Source organism: Rhinolophus sinicus, chromosome 15, assembly GCF_057876585.1.
Source record: "Rhinolophus sinicus isolate RSI-liver-muscle chromosome 15, RSI-T2T, whole genome shotgun sequence".
Lineage (NCBI taxonomy): Eukaryota > Metazoa > Chordata > Mammalia > Chiroptera > Rhinolophidae > Rhinolophus > Rhinolophus sinicus.
In genome coordinates this window covers 25,457,501-25,464,949 of record NC_142515.1, presented here as the reverse complement: position 1 = coordinate 25,464,949, position 7,449 = coordinate 25,457,501, and the positions used below count along the sequence as shown (strand labels likewise).

At 50.1% G+C, this 7,449-nt stretch overlaps 1 protein-coding gene across 7 annotated transcripts in view; it reads left to right on the top strand.

Moving 5' to 3' along the window:
- R3HCC1L (R3H domain and coiled-coil containing 1 like) overlaps positions 1–7,449 on the top strand; it is a 187,469-nt gene that overhangs the window by 99,794 nt on the left and 80,226 nt on the right. The gene's annotated exons all lie outside the window — the stretch shown is intronic.

Below are 7,449 nucleotides of genomic sequence, written 5' to 3'. Positions count from 1 at the left end.
ACTGGGAAATCCCGGGGTCGCGAAGTCGCAGGGGGTCAGGAAGGAGGGGGAGCTGTTTTCTGTAGAGGAAACTGGCGCGCGGCAGCAGGAGGGACGGTGGGAGGATCCGAGTCCCCGTGAAAGAACTGTGGCTCAGCGCCAGCGGGCTGCATCTGCCAGGAGTGCGCTATGGCCTCGTGAGTCCCTAAGACGCAGTTTCCTCCTTTGCAAACCGGGTGATATAGGGCCTCCCCAGGGACTCCCCCCTCCCAACACCGAGTTGACCTGGGGATTACATTCAGTAGATCCTGAAGGTGCCAGTGGACCTTCACATGGGAGCGTCACCCTGTCATGGTGCTTGTTTACTTAGGACAACGATCTGGGGGTGTGGGCAGAGGGGCTGAGGGGGGCTCCGTGCAAATGATCAGGACGGTGTGTGCAGGTGTACTTTTGGGTGTAACAGGCTGATCTCTCCATTGCTCTGATCCGTCTAAGTTTATTGCAATGCGGCATTCCTGGCCCTTGACAGGCTCATGGATGTTGTGGAGTAAAAGTAGGAAAGGATGCGAGAGGGGAGTCCCATCAGCTTAGCTGAGGACCCAGGCTCCTGAATACCAGTCCCTTCCCTCCAAGTTCTTTCCCACAGTCTTGGTTCTTCCCAGTGCCTCAATGCCCCCATCTGTAAAATGGGCAGAATTCCACCCCTCCAGCGTCCTCCCGAGGTCCTCATCAGTACATCCTGTTTCCCCTTCCCCCACCTTGCCTGTGTGTCATTCCAAAGGCTCATTCATTCAGCAAATCTTTATTGATTTTCTCCTACATGCTAGACGGGGTGCTGGAGTGCTAGACACTGCAGGGGCGTGGGTGGGAGGCCTTCTCAGTCTGGTAGGGGAGGCAGACATGTAAATAAGCACTACCACAAGGTAGAGTGCGATAAGGGCTAGGATGGCAAGATGGATCTTTTTGATCCCCGAGTGACAGTTAGGTCAGAGTGACCTGGCTGCCAGAAGACTGCCACCCACCCTGGCCACCCATGTCCCAGATGTCCCCCCCGTGCCCCTGTCCTGCCCCAACCTGGCCCAAAGCATTCCCTGTGATGAATCAACAGGAAAGAATGCTCCCAGACTTGGGTCAGTGGCAGCAGCAGCAGGCTAGCCCCTCCCCCAGGGACAATGAGGCAGCTGTGGGCTGTGGTACCAGGTATGCCTGGGCCCCTCCCCATGCCCCAGCCACCTCTCATGCCCAGCCAGGAACAACACGGAGGGCTTGGAAACGTGGGCCCCTCCTGCTGCCAATCACAAGCCTGGCCACCCAGAGCTAAAAATAACCAGGAAGCCATGGGCAGCCCAGGCTAGAGCCCAGGGAATGAATGGATGTTGCCCGGAAGTCCTTCAACCTGCAAGACTGGGCAGAGACGAGGCTGGGGAGCAGTGGAAGGAGTGATTTCCCAGGGGTCCTATGAGTCCCCTATCCTTGAGAAGTGAGGGGCTCGGGCCCCAGGCCCAGCCTCATAACTTGCTAGTGGTGGGATTGTCTCAGCGGAGTGGCCGCCTCCTTATCCATAAATGGTGTTGCTGTGGGGGTCAGATGGAACCATTCGGTTCATCTCAGTAAACCATGGCCTGCTTGAGACTGCCGCCCTCCTCCTTGGTGTGACTGTACTCACAGCCTCAGTGGTGCCCAGACCCTCTGCTGCCCCCTGGAACACGGGTCTGTGTCCGCCTTGACTCTGGGGGCTCCTTGAACTTTTTAACCTCTGAGCTCAGATTCTGTCACAGGGCTTGGCACGCAGCGAGTGCTCAGTGAGCATTAGTAGACTGAATAAAGAGGCCTGCTTTGCGCTGGCCCTTGAGCCAGAGCTGGGGAGATGAAAACAAGCCAGATGTGGTCCCTCTCCTCACAGAAGTTGCAGAGCAGAGGAGGAGACAGGCTCACAATCAACCAGCAGACAAGACGCCGTGGACATCGTCATACTGCCTTTTCCTTTGCCGGGAGCTGTTTAAGGCCCAGAGCTTTTGAGAGATGACTCAGAGACACAGCAGTGATAGGAAGTGGACTGTGGGAACAGACAGCTGGGCAAGTGGGGAGAAGAGACCATTTCCACACAGGGTGGACTTTTAGTTTGCTGAGAGCTGTTTAACTAGGTGAGGGGCTTCTGCTCAGGGAGGCGATGGGAACTGAGGGGATTTTGAGAAGTCTTGGGGGCGGGGAGGGAGGGGAATGAAGAGGTGGATCTAGCAAAGCTGGAGGGGCTAGCCAAGGAGATGATTCCTGGGGACAAAGGAGAGATGAGCTGGCTATGTAGTAAGGAGAGGAAACTGGGGGGGGGGAAGGACAGCGCTGATTAAATGGAAATCTTAGGAAGTTTTGCTTTGTGTATGCAATGTCACCTTCCCCTAGTCCTCTGAAAGCTTCAGAAGAATCTCCATTACCCAATAATGTTTGCAGTTGGACGGGCCCACTCCAACATTTGCAGGGCCTGGGCCTGAGTCAGAGCGGGCCTGAACCTTATGTCTAAGTATCTAAGGGTTAAAAATCAAACTAACTCATTGTCAAATAAAACACGATCTCTCCTCCTGCCTTGACAAATACACCATTTGAAAGACCCGGAAGGCCAGGTTTGAATCCAGAACTTTCCGCTCCTTGCAGTTCTGTGTGGAACATGTTATTATTCTGGGGAGTGTCTGCCCCTGGCCCTGAGCCCCATGTGGCCAATCCCTCCCTCTCCCACCCCCTGCTCCATCCCACACAGCAAGGGGCCTTCTGCTGTGACAGGATCATGCACACACTGGGCTCTGTGCAGACCTTCACAGCGGCGGCCCTTTGGTCTCCCTGAGCCCGGGTGCACAGCCTGGCACACAGTCTGCCCTCGGGAAGGGCTGGAAGCATGCTCTGGCCTCTTGGGCAAGAATTCATGGAGCACAGGTTTGGAAAGGAGGTGCAGTTTCCAGGGGGCACATCCCTTTGGCTCTGTGAACTCCATGCTCTGTGAGGAGGGGTACAATTGGACACGGGCCACAGTGATGCCCTCTGAAGCATGGGGGACCAGAGGCGGGGCCTGTTGCCCAGGTGTGAGGAAGCTGTGGAGGGTGGGAGGCAGGACGGACAATATGAAGGTAGGAACGTGGCTTAGACGTGGTCCTTGGGGGTGGGAATGGGCTGCTGAGTCACTCAAGTTATGTTTAGAGAGCTGTGAGCCATTTAGCCCCAGAGCCAGGTGGGAACTGCACCCCACCTTGGCAAATGGGGGAGGGCGGGGGGCGCACTGAAGCTTTCTGAAGAGGGTAGAGGGTGGGGAGTGGGTTTGATTAGAGCTGGGCTGCAGGAACCTTCATCTTTGCTGGTGCTGTCTTGAGCTGATATTTAACTCTTCACAGATCTTAATAACCTGTAGGCTGCTAAAAGGTAGAGAACCTGACTTAGACTCCCCTAGTCTACTTCTGCCCCTGGGATCCCCAGCAAAAAAGGCCTGATATTCTCACAGATGTTTGGGCATTCAGTTTGATTTGATACCAATAGCTTAACGTCCATCTTTGCTGCATAGCCTCCTCGCCCCAAAGATACAGGCTCTTTTCTCATCTTTAACTCTTCACCTGAAGAAGGTCATCGTCACCATCACCATCATCTTTCTCCCCATCATCATTCCCTCCCTCTCCCTCTAGACCCCACCCCACACCCCTCTCTCTCCTTTTCTCTCCCTGCCTCTTCCTCTCAGCCATATACCCCTCTTGAAATTCTCCCCGATTCTCCAGTTCCCTTAAGAATATCCCCCCCTCCCATTCTCCCTCTTGCCTCTCAATTCTACCTGCAAACCCCAGATTTCCCTGTCTCAACAGCTAAACAGGCACAGTAGCAGAATGAGCTTCTGTTCAGGTAAATTAAAGCCATCAGTTCTGGGGGATATGAGATGGAAGGAAGTCTCAGTGCCAAGCCCTGAAGCCCCCAAGGTCCTTTCAGAATTTCACACAAGTCTGACCGACCTTCTCATCCACCAGTAATTGAACCCCCTTTTCCTCAAGCAACACCGGATAAGTTAAATTAAAAAACATTTCTTATTCTACACTGCTCCTGATCTTTTAAAATGACTGATATAGTAACTGTATTGCCCCCCGCAGTTTCTTGTGGCAGATTGGCCTTAGTGGGTTGGCTTGGGAACCGCACAGCCTGTACAACCGGCCCTCTAGCCCAGGGTCTTGCCTCTTAGCCCCCTTAGGAAGGTCACTGTTGATTTGGGAGTAGAGCCAAACTGAAGGCTAAAGTGTTAGGAGCCACTCCTAGCACCAGGTCAACTGTTTGTGAATTATCTCTGGAATTAATTGAGGCAGTCGGGGAAATATGAATTCAGGAACAGAGCTATTGATTAAAAAGAGGTACATGCGACCTAAACACAGTTTTGTACTCTCTTGCACCTCAGTTTGTTGATCTACAGCTTTATAATATTTTAAAGTTTCTCTATGAGGAACTGGTTTTATCTCCTCAGCGAGAATGTAAGATTATTCAAGGCTGGGACTGACAGAAGGGTTCGTTTTCCTGTAACCAGCTATAGTGCGCAGCTTCCACTAACCAGGAGGGGGCAGCAAGGAGCCGTCTGGGTGGGGAATTCCCTTGACCTGGTCTGCCAGGAGGAAGAGGGTGGGGGGACCTGCTAGGACAGAGGTCAAGGGCAATCCTTGGATGAAGCAGGACCTCAGCCAAGACCACGGACAGAGAGCTGGCGGCAAGGTGGGGAGCCACCTCATCAAAGGCCAAACCAAGAGTGAGGATGTGGGGTGCAGGGGAGAGAGAGACTAGTCCAGGTAGAGAACCTGACTTAGACTCCCTTAGACTTCGAATGTGGCTCCAGAACAGCATCACCTGGGACCCTGTTAGAAATGCCAATCATCAGGCCCCACCCCAAACCCAGCATCTGTGTTTTAACAAGTCCTCCAGATAATTCTAATGCCTGCTAAGTTCAAGAACCACCCCTCTAGACCGCACGCTTGGGAAATGTTTGCATTGACAGAATCGAGACCCCTGTGGATGCCTTGTTTCTTGGAGTCCCAGACCTACCTGGCAGGCTCAGCCCTCTCGGGGGCCCTCTTGTATTAAGAGGAGCCTCCTCCACATCTGATGGGCTGAGTCTTTGGGGGTTGAAGTCTTCTACATCCCAGTTATTCCCAAATGGATTTTCAGTCCCTTTATAGTGGGGTGGGACTGCCATGCCTTCTATCCTACAGAGAGTTCTACAATGATCCCCATGTCCCCAAGGGATGTGTCACTGGGCTGGTGCTGGAAGGAGTCCCCTTTATTGTTCAGGGATCCCAACCTGTGCTGGGCCAGGACTGAGAGGTCACGCTAACATCTAGATTCTGACAGGATCTTCTTCCACGGCAGGAATTTCGCCATCTAGTCAACACAAAAAATCCAGTCTGAGATCTTCTAGGAGACCAGTTGGCCAACAGGTACCTTGATGTCCCCCAGTTCTGGGCAGGCAGAAGGGACCTGGAGCCTGTTCCAGATGCCCTCAGCTTCCCCAGTAGCTGGTCCTGGCTTTCATAATTCACAATGGATCCCGAGTTGCAGGAATAATTCTTAGCCCTGGACCATTCTGAATACACCGGTGGCCAAAGAAGAGTTAAATAGCTACACGGTTGTGGATTTGTTCACAAAGGAAACTGCCCAGAAGGGACAAGAAAAGCTTCATTTCCTATCCATTAACTTAAAACCGCGTTTCTTAGGACAGCTTGACCTCGAATGTGTTGATTGAACTATCCAGAAAAATGTAGATAAACGACATCTCCTTTTAGCATTGAGTGCTAATAAACAAGGCGGGAGGGAAGGAATTCCACCAAGATATCGGTAGAAATTTAGCTTCTTAGGGGAAATAGTTTCCGCTCCTCATTACCACTTAATGAGCATAAGCTTCTGCCCACCAGAACGCTTTGAATTATTGTCACTGTGGTGAGGTGGTGACGGGAACTTGGTGTAACACCTATGCCTTTGCAAGGATTTGTAAACAAGAGCTAATAGGCGAATGTGTCTCATTCAAGTTGGGGTGTTAACCTGTACTAAATATTGGGCATGGATTCATCATATTTGTACAGACCACACTATGCTAGGCACAGTGGAGACAAAAAGAGGTAAAGACCCAGTTCCTGCCCTCAAAGTAAGTCACATAAGTCATGAATTATATTTATATTATTATATGAATTACATCAGCCAGTAAAATCTATTTGCATAGATGAGATCATTCATTTACTTATTTGTTCAACAGATGTTTATTGAGCAGTTATTATTTATGGAGCCACTTTGGGAAATCTAGAAAAGTAAATATAACCTATATTTTCCAGGCTCCAGGGTGCTACTGGGTCAGACTGAGGGTAAAGGCCATATTTTCCAGGTTCTTGTCTTTATTATTTAGGTAATACTTCTCGTGCCACCCCCCTCCCCCACCCCCATCAAATTCTCACTCAGTTTACATCTGGGACTTTTCAGGGGGCAGTCAACATGTGCTCATAAAACTGGCTGTAAGCTATGGGTAGATCGCAGCATCTTCCATAATCTACCACCCCAGCTTTGCACCCTCCCCTCCCCCACCACTAATGTCCATTACTTGAGAAGCTTCTTGAAGAACTTTTCAAGTCTGTGTGGCTAATCCTCACTGCTTCCAGGACTCCAATGACAAGAATCATGAATATTCGATCTTTTGTTATAGTCCCAAAGTTCCCTAAGGCTTTGTTCATTATTCTAACTCTATTTTCTCTATATTGCTCAGATTAGGTGTTTTCTATTTTTCCATCTTTGAAGCCACTGAGTTTTTAATCCTTTGTCCTCTTCATTCTGTTGTTGAGCTCCTCCATTGAGATTTTAAATTTTGGTTATTGTATTTTTCTGTCCTGAAATTTCCTTGTGTCTCTTCTTTATATCTTCTATCTTTTTTTTTTTTTTTTCCTGAGACTCCATATTTCTTTGCTGAGATTTAAAAATTTTTATTTTCCCATGTCTTTCAACTATGTTTGTGTTTGTTTGTGGAAGCATTTTTGTGATGGCTGCTTTAAAATGTGTGGTACGTCATTCTAACATTGCTGTCATGTTGTTGTTGGTACCTCCTGGTGGTCTTTTTCATTCAGTTTAAGAGATGGTTCTCAGTATGATGAGTGGTTTTTTTATTGAAATCTGGACATTCTGGATATTATATTATGGCCCTCTGGATCTTGTTTAAACCTTTTGTTTTAACTTTTTCTGACACCGTTTCAACAGGGGACAAGCGGGTACCAACTGTTATTGCTTGGTCAGGGTCTAACTTCACGTTCCCCATCCAGCCTTCCCTGACACAGGAGGGGGTGGGGGGGTTGATTGGCTCCCTGGGAGGTCTTCACTGATACTTTCCTGGCTGAGGGGAATAGGAATGCTTTGTCACTGCTTCTCACATGGATTTCACCGACACCACAGGTTGGGGGTCACCTGTTACCACTGGGTGAGGGTGAAAGT